Source organism: Anabrus simplex, chromosome 1, assembly GCF_040414725.1.
Source record: "Anabrus simplex isolate iqAnaSimp1 chromosome 1, ASM4041472v1, whole genome shotgun sequence".
NCBI classification, from domain to species: domain Eukaryota; kingdom Metazoa; phylum Arthropoda; class Insecta; order Orthoptera; family Tettigoniidae; genus Anabrus; species Anabrus simplex.
The window spans coordinates 201,918,814-201,935,238 of NC_090265.1; positions in this window are offsets into that span (position 1 = coordinate 201,918,814).

Genomic DNA, 16,425 nt, shown 5'->3' on the forward strand with positions numbered 1-16,425 from the left:
TTCCAAATCAAGCAACGTCAAACTAGATGGTAAACTAACCTCAAGAATGGCAACATGCAGCAGGTTACCAACACATTTTCGTGGAGGTAAAACATGTAGAAAGCAGGGAAAGCATTTAAAAACACGAAACCTGCAGTTTCACGTTTGTCATTTATTTACTACTACTACTACTACTACTATTAATAATAATAATAACTTTTACTTACCAGTAACTACTTTTACCATTTTCTGTTAAAATTAAATTTCGGTTGTTGAGAAACAGCATATTAGTTCGAATAAGCCTATGAATTTGCGTAATAATAATAATAATAATAATAATAATAATAATAATAATAATAATAATAATAATAATAATAATATACCTAACAAATTAGTGGGTGTGCATTTCCGAGGCTACGGTTCAAATTGTTCTTATTTCAGTATCCCCGAAAACTTACGACTTAAAAACAGATACAATTTGCATTACGTCGCATTGACGCAGATACGTCTTATGGCGACGATAGGATAGGAAAGGGTACGAGGGAGGCGTGTTTGAACACCTCCAAATACCTCCGGACTGAGCAATGTTCGACTTTATTAATTTATCATACAACAAGGAAACAACGGGAATACAAATTTAATGAATTTTGAGTTACATTACTAAAGTTAAGGCAAATTCAAGTATTTACGAGAAAAACCAGCAACTTAAACAAAATCCTCAATATAGCCGCCAAGTATAATGATTTCAATTCTAGATATTAAAGCTAACCTGTTTGCAAGTTTTGTAGCATTAATGATCTCTCCAAAATGTCCTTTGTACTTTCTTACAGGTCATTCTCGGAAAACGTGATCTACAGTCTGCTTACAAGTCCCGCAGTGACATGCTTGAGAGTGCCAGAGTCCCCAGTAGAATAGACCTAGTACAAAATGACGTTAGCCTACATATGGATGTCCCGTACTTATTTCCTGAGCCTTCCAGTCCTTTCTCGTTAATACAGATCCATGTGGAACTGATGTTTTTTTTTCCTTTTTGCTAGTGGCTTTACGTCGCACCGACACAGATAGGCTTTATGGCGACGATAGGATAGGAAATACCTAGGAGTTGGAAGGAAGCGATGTGGTCTTAATTAAGATGCAGCCCCAGCATTTGCCTGGTGTGAAAATGGGAAACCACAGAAAGCCATCTTCAGGGCTGCCGACAATTGGATTCGAACCCACTATCTCCCGCACGGCCAACTCGCCCGGTAGAACTGATGTTAGATCGTGGATGCCCGGAATGAAGCCTTTCACATCTGGCTCCATTCTTTCATCGGATTACAATTGTCGATTGACCTATCTTGGGTTCCGGGACCTGAATCACTTCCTGGGAGTAAACTGACAGCTTCCGGATATGGATATTCGGTGGGGAGTTAGATTGGTGTAAATTACTCAATTCCCGTAAATTTCACCTATGTAACAGTTTCAAGTTTGATATCACGAAAAAGTGATTGTTTACTTCCAATATCACAACGTGCATTGGCCACGATTTAAAAAGACTGCCTTCATGAGAAGTAACGGTGTCACTTATTTGAATGATAACCTGCGAAATGTGGGCCTGTACCGGTGCTACGGCAACTATGAAATATATAAAATAGTCTTAGACTTACGTTGCGTTGTCAACCCCGCATTCGGAAGACTTGAAGTGGATAATTACTTCAAAAATCAAGAGTAGGACTCAACCCCATGTATCTTTCCTCAGTTATTCTCAGGAGAATGAGTCCCAGATCCAAGGGAGTATACGACTAAAATCGCTGACCACCTGGGAATCAAACCAGGGGCTCTCTGAATCGAAAGCCACTACACAGACAATTCAGCCACCTCAGTAGAACGTGGGAACCTATTTATAGAGACTCAAAACAGTTGTAATTGTATGACAGAACCGGGGCTCCGGAAGGAACTATGAAACTACTAGAGGTTGTAATTCTGTAAATATAAGTCATAATTCAAGCTCCCACTCGCGCTGAATGGCTCAGAGGGTAGAGTGTTAGCCTTCTGAGCCTAAGGTGGTGGGTTCGATCTAAGCTTGGTCCGGTTGTATTTGAAGATACTCAAATACAACATCCGCCTGCCTGTAGATTCACGTGCGACAAAATCTGAAGACCTCGGCGCCTCCAAAAACCGTAGAACTAGTAAGTGGGACATTTTATAGGTTGCAGGGATCTACAGGAATATGTAGGAATACCTCAATTATGGCAACTACGAAAACGTTAAAGATTCATAGTTTATTTGTTATTAAGCAGTTCGGGAGAGAATTAATTGGCAGGCCTGCTATTTCTGCAAATATGAAAAATCTGATAATTTGGACATTGTTTGAAACCATGATACATTTCAAGATTATTCAGGATTTATTGATCCGCAGGTTCCTAGATTCTGTGCTGTGTTGGACGAAATCATAACATCAATGCAGACTGTTTTCGGTTACTTCCAAAACTTGTAAATTTCTTCAGACAGTTTTCTGTGTCACTGCAAAAAAGTTCAGCATGCATAGATGGTAAGGTAAGGGTTGTATTCTGCCCGGAGGCAGGTCCGAACCCCCGCAGAGATGTGCCTGAGCTGGAGTTTACGTACGGTAGAGTGGCCAGTTCCTTTCCACCCCTCCATTCCCTTACCCTCATCAACAGCACGTGGCAACCCAACCACAATTTGACCAAGCCGGATGTTGCTTAACTTCGGAGATCCGGTGTTTCAACACGGCTACGGCCGTTGACAAACTCACGCCCAGCGTGGGGCATAGATGGTGGATTATTATTATTATTATTATTATTATTATTATTGTTATTATTATTATTATTATTATTATTATTATTATTATTATTATTATTATTATTATTATTATTCATCGTTACGTCCATATATCTTTACATTCTCGCTGAAGGTCCTTAGCTCTATGACTTCATCTTTCTCGCTCTTTCGCCGAAACTTTCCATGGCTTGCCAAGTGATTTCTTGGGTGCATCCCTCATTTGCGCAATGTTTTACCGAAAGACTGATCTTTCTTGTGGTCTCTCCCTCCTTGATCTAAGTTCTTTTGAACGTTCCTCAACGACAAAGGCTTTTTTCTTCTTGCGGGTTCAGTACCTTACGTGCCGGCCTCTCCTAGTTATTATTATTATTATTATTATTATTATTATTATTATTATTATTATTATTATTATTATTATTATTAATTGTTCCTATAACATTGTCAGTAATAATTTCCCTCTTCAATATATATGCGTATACCCTGTAGTTTATTTTTTTAATTACCCGTACACCGTATTTCAAAACTAAAACTGTGCATGTAAACATTTTCTAAATCTAACGTAATTAATTAAAATATATAGACTTCAGCATTTGTACCAAACCATTGCATCGCACATCCCCTCTACCCACATCAAGCCTCCCCTACGTCCCTGCCCCCTTCCCCATCCACAAACCAAGCCGGGCTCTCTAATGTACGTATTACGGGCACATATAAATTGCATTTTAATGTATAATTTTTGTGCACATTAATAACTTAATTTTTTAGGTAGGGCCGAAATATTTTCACTGAGGTTGAAGTTGACGTATAAATCACAATTCACCCAGCGTGCTATGTGTATATGTACGTTCAGACACCAATGTGTATATACATGTGAAGGTATATAAGCTAGAACTAGTGGTTTACACCCTGTGCATGTTGACCCGCAACACCGGTCCTGTGCGGAATTTACTGCATTGAATTTACAGGTTGTAACTTTTTATTTTATTACATCATCTTCCGTTGCTCGTTACTGCATTTATATTATATTTATTAAGAGATTACCAGAATTCCAGACCAAAAGAAATGCTGAAAATGATTTATTCATTATAATTCTCGCTGCTATGCCAACCAGTCCACAGACTCTTTCTCAAGTCATAATTTATAGCAGTGAGGGTAAACGGTGCTTACAGTACTCTCCCTTCTAAGTCTACTAGGGTTACGAGGATGCGTACCTAAGGAACTGGCCAGAAATAGAGATCAAACTCACGACCTCTAGAATCCAAGATACATAACTCAAATTCTTTCATCGAAGGGTTAACACGAGTAGAAATGACTATTACGTGTCATTCCTCACTTAATTAAGCCATCAGCCGGAGGCAGGTTGGATCCTCGAAAAGCATCACTGAAAATAAAGCAGATGAATGTAAACCGCAACAACGATAGTGACGCCACACTGAGGAATACTACGCAGGATGGGGAGTGAGTTAGCTTGCCATTAGTTTCCCCACTGAGCCGGAAAGTGATACTGCAGTAGGATTGATTCTCTGAGAAATACTTGTGCTCTGAATGCCATTACTAAGAACCCTCCCCTTCCCTTCCCCTCCAGTCCCCCAAACATCACCAACTAAGCTACCGTACTGCCACAGCCAAAACCGGGACATCAATGAATACATTCTCCGGGAAACAGGAGGAAAAATACTGCATCGAACAGGAAATACCTCCTTTAATAATAATAATAATAATAATAATAATAATAATAATAATAATAATAATAATAAACAAAAACAAACCCCATGGCCTACCGAAGATTATGAGGTGAGTAGTATGAACGACAAGTCCTCTAATAGGCCGGTATTCCTGGCTTCCTAAACCAGGGCTGCAATCTCACAGTCAGACAGGTCCTCAATTGTAATCACGTAGGCTGAGTGGACCTCGAACCAGCCCTCAGATTTAGGTAAAAATCTCTGACCTGGCCCAGAAACAACCCGGGTCCTCCGGGTAAGAGACAGGCACGGTACCCCTAAAATAATAATAATAATAATAATAATAATAATAATAATAATAATAATAATAATAATAATAATAATAATAATAATAATAATAATAATAATAATAATAATAATAATAATAATAATAATAATAGATGTTATAAATTTATCCCTAAAGAGTTCTTTGATGTAAAGAAAACTAACGACATAGTTATAGCATTTAAACACCCTTAACTGCTAGGATCGAATGTAGGCCCATTATCTTGGGGATAGAAGGAAACAATTAACCGACTGAGCCATTGAAATTGACAGCGTATAGTCATCTCTGCAGAAGATCATGGCCACCTTTCGAAGAGAGAGCGGCAAAGGATTTAGCAATGAAATTTTGAGGACATTGCCCCCAGAGATTACTCCTGTGCATGGTGAGTGAATCCAAGGGCGATAATGGAGTTCCATTTTTTAAATTTCCCTATTAACTGTTGTAAATCGATCCCCCTGCCTGTCTTATGCAACAAACGTAGTTTAGTGGCTCACCTCATATCTTCATAATTAGTAGCACTTTTATTTTGATTCTGAGAAGGGAATTTTTAGAGTATTTAAGATTTGATTTCAATACTGCGACATATAGGTCTACTCATTACGTACAATCAATAGAACATCCTGTACTACTACTGAATTTGTATATGGAGTAGGTAAAAATATTGTGCAGGCTGTGAAAATAATACATCTACTAAAGCAGTAAATGATAGATCGTAGCTAGATAGCCTACATGTGGGGATTAAGGATAATGAGTAGGTTAAAAATTTTCCAAAAAGCGAAACATGAAAATGAACATCAAATAAATAATGGCAGTTAAATATTAAGAATATAAATTTCCGGATAAAGGAAACAACCGTATTAAAATAAAGTTTATTTTTTTCCAAACAATATTAACTCACATGCAGCAGTTGGAACACTTTCACCGATCCCCAGTCAGGTCAAACTGGTACTCACCTAGAAAAACGAGAACAACGGTATAAATATTCACATGCCGTTTCTTACTATGCTTAACGTTAACGAATAACATTATAAATATCCCACACATAAATATTCCCTACAAGAAACTAATTATTCTTAAAATAGTCGATGGGTGAATATTCTCAATGCATGTGTTGTTGTTGTGTTGTATGATGGATGGCTGAATGTCCGAAGGCTGGTTTGACACTCCAGAGATCCGCCAACAGCTGTCGTAGATAGCCTAAATGTAACTGAAGAGGCACAGCCTACTACGAAAATGCGGAGTGAGGTAGTTTCCCGTTGCTTTCCTCACCAAACCGGCAGTTGCTATTACATATGTCTACCAAGCCCACTGAAATGCATGCACCAACCGACCCTATGAGCGATATTTTCATACCTTTAATAACACAGACTGGCTGCATAAGGAATGGTATTAATAGTATCGCTCATATCTAGGTCACTTTCATATCGTCAAAGCCAAGGATGAGCTTGAGGCAGGTCAATGAAAGTAACAAATTTATTCTAGCCTCTATCAAAGGACATAGTGCACTGTAAATACTACATCTCGACAGCAAAGGCATATTATCAATATAAATAATTAATTAATGAGCGTGCTTGTGGTTAACGAATACATTATTAAAATAGATCAAGCATGGAGAGTCTATTGTTTACAGAAATAATCTTACTGTGCTTATCGTCAACGAACAATTCCTTAATATAGTCCACGCATGTGTTTTCAGCAAATGACTTACTGAAATTGTCCACTCATGAATATTCCTTAAATAATTATACTGTATTTCCTATGCTTACAGCTAACGAATAACCTCGTAAAACAGTCATCACATACATATTAAAAGTCAACTTCCAGCGTTCGATCTTCAAGCCTCTGCGAATAAACCAAGGACCTACACAAACGTTTATACTCACTATTTCCCTTCCAAAGCCTATTCCCAGGAACGAATTATATAATTATAAGATCTAACCATACTATTAAATATGTCCCTTAATTTCCTCGGTTGATCTCATTAGTTGCCCGGGTAACATACTTTTCTTCAATTCGACCAGCTGAGTAGCGTACTTCGTTGGAGGCTCATCGCCTATGCTCGTAAGTTGCAAGATAGAATCTTGGCACATTCGATCATGTTAGTAGATTTACTGGCACGTTAAAAACTCCGCTTGCCCCGTGATGTTGGGGCGGAGTGTTTGTCTCTTGTCGGAGGCCCCCGGTTCAATTCCCGGCTCTTCTATGGTTTTTAACCCTGGTCTGAGCACTGGGTTAAGAGACAGGCAAGCTTCCCTCCCACTAGGAATGATGATGACGATGCAAATGATTATAATAATTTTATACAGATACGCCATGGTGCCGGAAATATTGTCCCAGTGGAATTCTGTCGATACAAGGATATATTTACTATTTGAACACCTACAAATAGCAGCGGACTGAGTCAGTATCGAATCAGGCAACTAGCCCTCAGAAAGCCAGTGCTCTGTCATCTGATCCCAACAGCTCGGATATCTTTTCCTAACGGCTTTCCACGTTTGTGATATTAATGACAAAGGTGATTATATTATTATTATTATTATTATTATTATTATTATTATTATTATTATTATTATTATTATTATTATTATTATTATTATTATTATTATTATTATTTAGAAAGTGTGCAAGCTTACAGTTTTCTCTGACTAGGTCCATTCGTAATAACCTGACCACAGCCACAAGACCGTCAGTTTTAAGGGTAATCTCGCACCTAAAAGCACTTACTTTTTCTATTTTTAAAACACGCATTGTTCTGGACCCCAACCACGTTCACTTGACGGATTCAGAAGTTCCTGAATCATGTCCCCATCAACTTACAAGTTAATGTTCGAAAGCAAAACAAGAAATTCATTATCCAATTACAAAATTCCTGAAACAGTAAACGCAATTTCAATTCCGTAAATATTTACCTGCTTTAAAATCATTTTTGTCATAACTTTTTTACAACCATTCACGTTTTTTTTCTCTTATATTTTTGGATTCATACATGTAAGTGTAATGTAGAGGGAATTCCCAGAATGAGTCGACTTGTTTGAGCCTGGGAACCGCTGGGTGGGACTATCAGCACGATCTGTGTTTCATGCATTGTTGCCGACGCTCTATTCAGTTGGTACCAGTGGTCGCTGGCAGATCGGCGAGGCGATAAGAAGAGCGTGCAACTAGACCTCTCCCCGTGCCGTGCAATGTTCTGATCGTGGCGAACACGAGAAATTCAATAAGCCAATAACATGCACTAGGGCCCACGCACATTCCGACAACTACGGTCATTCCACTCCTCATGTTATTGGGATCACAAGCTAACGGTCCTTGCTACTGTTAAAATAAAAATTGACATTTTTATCTAGCCAGCTGCATCAGTAAGGATTCCTTATTCTCGGCACGAAGTGGTAACGAACAGTTGACCAGCAAGATAGACGACGCTGTGAAAACAATATAACGATACAGACATCGATAATGATGACCTAACTCACAGATATAATAGTATTATTACTACTGTTAATAATGATAATAATAATAATAATAATAATAATAATAATAATAATAATAATAATAATAATAATTTAGTTCTTTAATATGCCTAGACTATTCCAAATTCGCTTAAGTCGACACTGTGTATGGATTTAACCTAGTTTACGGCCTTTCCTGACGCCAGTCCTACGTGGAAGAATGGTGTACCCTGTTACGTGTTTCTGAGGTGGTTTATAGTGTGATGTGCGTAAATAAAGATGTGTATTAAGAAGAAAACGAACACCCTGTCACTGAGCCAGAGAAATTAACCTCCGGAAGAGAATTGAACCCAGGGCCCTTCGTGGTCGGCGTCCTTTAGCTCAAGATGGAGGACCGATTTTATCACAGAATTAACATTGATATTGCTATCGTTACTACTACTACTACTATAATAATAATAATAATAATAATAATAATAATAATAATAATAATAATAATAATAATAATAATAATAATAAATAAAACCAAACTAAACCAAGCCCCATGGCTCAACAGCCCCGAAAGGCCATGGCTTACCAAGCGGCCGCTGCTCAGCCCGAAGGCCCGCAAATTGTTAGATGTCGTGTAGTCAGCACAAGGTATCCTCTCGGCCGTTACATTTGTCTTCCTAGACCGGGGTCGACATCTCACTGTCAGATAGCTCCTCAATTGCAATCGCGTAGACTGAATGTACCTCGAACCAGCCCCCGGATCTAGGTAAAACTCCCTGACCTGACAGGGAATCGAACCCGGGGCCTCCAGGTTAGAGGAAGGCATGCTACCTCTACAACACGGGGCCGGCTTAATAATAATAATAATAATAATAATAATAATAATAATAATAATAATAATAATAATAATAATAATAATAATAATAATAAAATGCCTTAACGTCCCAGTGAATCTACCGACATGAAGCTAACGTATTTGATCACCTTCAAATACCACCGGACTGAGCCAGAATCGAACCTGCCAAGTCGGGGTCAGAAGGTCAGCGCCTCAACCGTCTGAGCCACTCAGCCTGGCCTTCGAGAGTGAAACCGTAGACTAGCCTTTCTCTGGTGCAATTTAGGGAACGTGGCTTATCCGCGACTAAACAGTCTTTATGCGCGCGGCTATGAGCTTGCATCCGGGAGATAGTGGGTTCGAATCCCTCTGTCGGCAGCCCTGAAGGTGGTTTTCCGTGGTTTCCCATTTTCACACCAGGTAAATGCTGGGGCTGTACCTTAATTAAGGCCACGGTCGCTTCCTTCCAACACCTAGACGTTTCCTATCCCATCGTCGCCATAAGACCTATCTGTGTCGGTACGACGTAAAGCCACTAGCAAGAAAATAAAATACAGTAGATATATCAGGCTGCTGGACCAAAACCTCTGCTGATGATATACCAGAAATTAGAGGGTAAGCCTACGTTTTAATTCATACCATGAATTATGATAAAATTGTGCATTTATATTAAATATTCTAGACTATACATAGGCCTATATGCTAAAGCATAATATATTTTTGTATTGATATAAAATTAGAATATTAAACACAAAATATACAAAAGTAATGAAAGTTATGCTAATGAATCACACTACTAAAGAAAATCACGGATGATAGGCCTACCTGAATAACTTATTCCGTCATTTGTATTCTCCATTTTACCATTCAGGGTTGGTTTTCCCTCGAACTCAGCGAGGGATCCCAATTCTACCACCCAAGGGCAGTGTTCTGGAGCGTGAGAGTTTCGGTCGGGGGATACAACAAGGGAGGAGAACCAGTACCTGGCCCAGGTGGCCTCACCTGCAATGCTGAACGGGACCTTGTGGGGGGTTGGGAAGATTGGAAGGGACAGACAAGGAAGGGGGAAGGAAGCGGCCGTGGCCCTAAGTTAGGTACCATCCCGGCATTTGCCTGGAGGAGAAGTGGGAAACTGCGGAAAATCACTTCTAGGATGGCTGAGTTGGGAATCAAACCCACCCCCTGCTCAGTTCACCTTCCGAGGTTGAGTGGAACCCGTTCCAGCCCTCGTACCACTTTCCAAATTTGTGGCAGAGCCGGGATCGAACTCGGGCATCCGTCGGTGGCAGCTGATCACACTAAGATGAATTTGTATATACTGAGATATATTTCATCGTCTACAATCTTGGTAGTAGCCCGTCAACATCGTAAGCCTGCTTGGGCAAACTCTTGGTATTTGACCTTAACAGCCAAGGCAATTTTAAACAATTCCCAGCGAGCACAGATTCCCTAAATAGGCCGAAGCCTCACATTTAATTTTTAAACATCATCGATTGCGGATTTATAGGCCTATTGTATTTTATTATAAATGTATAAATTTCGCATTTAGAGTAAATTTCACATTTTATCGCGTTTTCAAAACACTCTAAAATGTGGTTCACAGGTGGTAAAAGGTTAGTACAAACCTCTATAAGCATTTCGCGTTATGTCGGTTTGGCGGTAGATCACCACGCCTACCTACTTGTTTTTCAGCAGGATAGCTTCTCTCCCTCTCTATCTCTCCCCGTGTGTGTTTTTAAGTAAGTAAGTAAGTAAGTAAGTAAGTAAGCACTTCTACGTTGCTATGGATGTCATAATCATAGTCGTGAGACGTCCAGTTTAAGTAGATTTGAAACACAGGGATATGATTTTTCATTTTAAAAATATCATACGCATTGGCCGGGATTCAAACCTCAGCCATATTGTCCAGAAGCGAGTTGCTATTTCACTCGGGTCTCTTGGCGACGGTGTATTTAATACTGGCACCATTACTTCCTCAATACGTTCCAAAATCATTTGAAATTGAACCTAAATATATTGCACATATCATTTTACGAAATATTTATGAGTTATTCCTAATGTCTTGAGTCACAATATGTTTTCGCTGTTTAGCGGAGTGTAGGCCAATATGCTCCACCGCTGGCTTTGTTGCGTCTCCGACATTGTTATCTTACAACTTGCAAAGGGCTTTCATACTTGATAAAAATCACTGTAACCTGACTCCTATTCCGAAAATCTCACTTTCTTTTGCCAGGAAGAATAATAAATTGAGGGGACTACTTCTATTCGTAATCAGATTGCCTGGGATCTCACGCGTTGGGATACCCTCACCCGAATGTCGACTTAAGACGCCTCTGTCGTATAGTAATAGGGCGGTATAAATATTGAAGAGCCGTTGCCATTGCCTGTGCGTATGGGGGAATTGTACTGCTAATTGGGGGATACAAAAGAGGCAGCAGAAAGTTTTATGGCTGTGCTCACGAGGGGGAAAGCCACATGTTCTAATGACAAGACCCCCAACAGGGTGTAGGCCTATATGCTCCACCGCTGACCTTGGTGCGTCTCCGACATTGTTACCTTACAACATGCAGGGGTCTTTCAAGTTATTTTGTTTTCTTTCTCAAGGTCATTTACAGTTTTAAGGAAGTAACTATTACAATAGATCTTAGTATAGCTTTTTAGAAGTACGTTTCAAAGGAAAACAAAGACTACGTTCCTTGTCGAAAAAAGGAGAATGATATATTTCCTTTCGTACAGTCGTAGACCTAAGGTCAATGATGTTTTGTAATACATTTTAAAACGGAGCTGATATAATATACCGGGTGGTACAGCTGCCCCGAATATATGCAACCAGCTAGGACGTAAATGCCTCTTAGTCCCATCTTGCGCAACACCTTACAGCAATGTTATGTGCAGTTAACCCGATGTAGACTTCTCCGCACAATGGAAAAATGGTACAAGAGGCAGTAAGTGAGGTCCATCTCAAAAACACTGTACCATTTTATGTAGAGCGGTGTCCAATACTCTACTAATTTTTACGAAATGTTACAATACTGTACAAACCATAAACACGCCTATAGCTGTCGGTAGAGAATTGCGCACCTGATTGGTCCAAGAGGCCATTTTCTTTTGATAGAAAGGGCGGTCGTGGTATCATAGAAAACGTGATAGGGTAAGACCAATTACAGACATGTCAATGCACCACAATTTTGTACAGTCTCATCACATCGAAATTGATAGAAACTTGTTTTGCACTGTAGTTTATAATTTCTTAATGGACATTCTCTTTAGTGATGAATCCAGATTTCACAACAACGGAACTGTTAATCGTCACAACTTCCATTACTGGAGCGTTGAAAATCCTCACTGGATCAGGGGAGCTCGATTTCAGGTACAATGGGGCGTCAACGTGTTGTGCGGGATACTAGGTGACAAGATAATTGGACCATATTTCTTCGAAGGAAACCTCACGGGACGACGCTATCTAGAGTTTCTTCGTGAGTGCCTCCCACAATTATTGGAGGATGTGCCCCTTATGACACGGTTACGGATGTGGTTCCAGCAGGATGGAGCTCCCCCACACTGGTCGTTGGCAGTACGGAACCACTTGCATAGGACATATCCTGGACGATGGATTGGACGAGGGGGTCCGGTCACATGGCCGGCTAGATCACCTGACCTTACTCCACTCGACTTTTTCCTCTGGGGTTATTTAAAGGAAAGAGTCTATGAGCAGGAGCCTGAGAGCCCGAATCATTTACGGCGGCTCATCACGGAAGCCTGCAGGCAGATTCCACCACATATGTTGCAGCAAGCAAGAATGTCTCTCCTCCACCGTGCTCAGATGTGCATTAACGAAGCAGGTGGTCATTTTGAACATTTGCTTCATTAATCGAATGGCCATGCATAAGCCCATCGCACCGCTGTCGGTACAATCTCACTTTATTGCAAATAGCTCTTTTAAGAGCTCCTTAAAAAACAAACATAGCTGAGTACCTGCACTATGAGAACTGATCATGATTTAGATTTGTCGTCAACAACACGACTCTCACGAACATCAACAACGCAATAGAAATATTCGTCGTACACAGGATTCGAACCGCCTACTAACGAACACCGGTACTCTCCTCTAACTTCTAGCAAGCTCGGCTATCACGGGTTGCTGTTTAGCGCTGTTGTGTTGCTGCTACTTCTAGTCATTCACCAATAATATTCTCTGTACAGGACGTTTCTGCGACACATAATTTTCACGATTCTTTACCATCAATCGGTATTTTATCATTAATGCTGATTTGCTTGACACGAATAAACGAATTATGGAAAGCGTTGTAAGAGCAGACATTGTAGTGATTCGTCAAGGTCAATATTTTTAGGTTCGACTATAAGCTGCGGGTTGCATAAAACTGCGTGAATAGGGGCAGCTGTACCACCCGGTATAACTAACAGCCGATCACCTTATTTTGTGTTATTCTGCCTTTATCTATTTCAGTTTCTTTTCCCGCCCGGTAGAACTTGGTTATGATTCGTGATTCTGACACGATTTGCAGCTGTGAAACTGAAGGCACTAAATTTGAGGGAACAACTCTATAAAGAATTCCCGGTTGCACATACAGTACACTACACTCAGGGCGTTAACTTGCCAAGGCGACAACTGCCCAGCCAGATAGGTAGCCGATTGAAGAGTCACGTGATCACCCTGCCGACAATCCCAGACGTACTGCTATACTTTCTCTGATAACAGACTGTTCCTCAGCTGGTATGCCGGCCTACGGGCTGAGCAGCGGTCGCTTGGTAGGCCATGGCCCTTCGGAGCTGTTGCGCAATGGGGTTTAGTTTTTTATGTATTATAATTATTATTTGTGAATTATGCCCACTGCATTTCTTTAACGAAGTGCAAAAACGGGAAACAAACGACACGGAAACGTTACACTTACATAACCTTAAGTGCCGCGAAACTCAGCCGGGATCGAAGTTATTAACTTGGGAACAGAAGTAGGCTACACCCGTTAACCGACTGCGCCACTGAAGTTGACAGAGACACAGGTCCTGTTTAGATGCTAGATTTATGTACTCTGCACTCGAGGAAATTGTCGAGTAGCCTACTTCGTGTCGAAGTTTCAGAAAAGAGATAATGTAAACTCGACTGTATCCCATGCATGGTTTACTTCTCACTATAAAGGGTTTGTCCCTCTTCTATTTCAAAAAGGAAGGAGATGATTTCAAAGCCAAGAAGTGTTGTCTCTTTGGATCATCTCCCTTAGCTGCCCTGCACTTTTTGTCTACTTCATTTTATAATAGCCTGTATTATTTCTGCCCTCCTCATTTTTTGCATTCTTGTACCTTCGCCGTTTGTCAGTCAGGACTAGAATCTCCTGAGTTACCCACTGCTTCTTACTTTATCTTCCCTTTCTTCCTAACATTCCTTCAGATGTCCTAATGATCACATTTTCCATGACTGCCCACTTGTCATGCTTCTTGGATTGATGCTGTTTTCTATGTCACCCTATCCTGTGCTCATCTATTAATATCTAGATTACTACTGCAGTCTACATCTACTCTAACCTGTATTTTATATTCAAACTTGGTCCACCCCTACCTCTCGTACCTCCCTTATATAGCCTACCTCAAAAACTAACATCAGAAGTCCTGGGTGTGTCCTATCATTCTATCTATTCTCCTGGTCAATTTAGTCAAATCGCTCTCCTCTCAGTACTTCTCCATTCGTGATTCGATGTAACCGACCTAACTCACCTTCAGCATCCTTCTGTTGCACATTTCAAAAGCTTGTATTCTCTTTCTTTTTCCGAGCTAGTTATCGTCCATGTTTCACTTCCACACAATGCCACGTTCCAGACGAAAGTCTTGAAAATTATCTTCCTAATTCCTATATCAATGTTTGAAGGGAGCAAATTTACTTTTTTAAGAAAGGCCTTCTTTGATCGTGTTAGTGTGCATCTTATGTCCTCATTAGATAGTCTACTACCCAAGTAACAATATCCATCTACTTCTTTTAATATCTCATTTCCTAATAGAATATTTCCTGCCACCGTTCTGCTCCATTTATTTACCTTTGTTTCTGATTTATTTATCTTCTACTCCTTCACCAAGACTGTGTCGATATCATTCGGAAACTTTCCACATTCCCTGGCGACTCAAATACATAAAAAATATCAACGGCAAATCTCAAATTTCCGATTCCCTTCCTTGGATTGTGATTCCCTTTCCGAATTCCTGTTTGATCTCTTTTACCTCCTGTTCTATATAAATATAGAAAACTGCAGTCTTGCCCTATTCCTTTATGGATTCTTGCTTTTTTCATAGCCCTCGATTCTTATCTCTGCAAACTGATTTTTGTTCAGATTGTAGATAATCCTTCTTTTTTGGTATCTGATCCCGATCACCTACAGAATCTCAAATAGCGTGGTCCAGACAAAATGATCGAATTCCTTTTCTTGATCTACGATTGCTATGTACGTTGGCTTGTGTTTCTCAATTCGATCCTCTAAGGTCAGACATAAAGCCAGGATTGCTTCACGTGTTCCTATGTCTTCTGAAGCTAAACTGATTTCCTCCCAACTCAGCTTCTAACTTGTCTTTCATTCTTCTATAAATAATTCGTGTTTAAATTATGCAAGCTGTGGAATACTAAACTAATGGCAGGATACTTTTCATACTTGTCAGCAACCGTTTTCTTGGGAATAGGTGTAACAACATGGTCTAAAATCGGATGGCATTCTCCTGTAAGATACATATTACACACAAAATGAAATAATGTTGCCATGGTGGTTTCTCCTAAGGCTTCCAGTAATCCATCAATTCCAGGTGCTTTACTCCTAGTTAGGTAGCTTAAAACTTTGTCGAATTCTGACCTGTTCTTTAAAATCGCTCATTCTCTTTGGTTCAACTTGTCTAGGTCCTATCTCTTTGCATTCCTTCCTTTCTTTGATTTATTCAATTTCAGACGGCATTTCATGACCATTAAGTCCATTTGTGCTCGTGGGAAGGTTTAACAGTCTAACGCCTTGTTTTTGAATCTCTGCCTAGAGAGAAATATATGATTTGTTAAAATCACCAACTGCCCGTATGTAAGGGATGCCAACAAAGTATAAAGCGTACAATAGGCGAACACAGTTATAAAACCGGAAGCTACATATGCAGCAGAAACACTCTTTTACCTGAATAAACAATCAAAGACTGACAGACTTCAGAAAATTGAAAGGAGGATTGGAAGAACCTGTATCAACAAAAAATATCAGAAAGATGGACAGTGGCGGTTAATACCTAACAAAGTCGTGTACAAAGAGCTAGAACCCATTACAGATACTATGCGTAAGAGGAGACTGGGATTCTTTGGACATATCATGAGGATGCAGGACTCGAGACTTCTGAAACAACTAGTACAACACA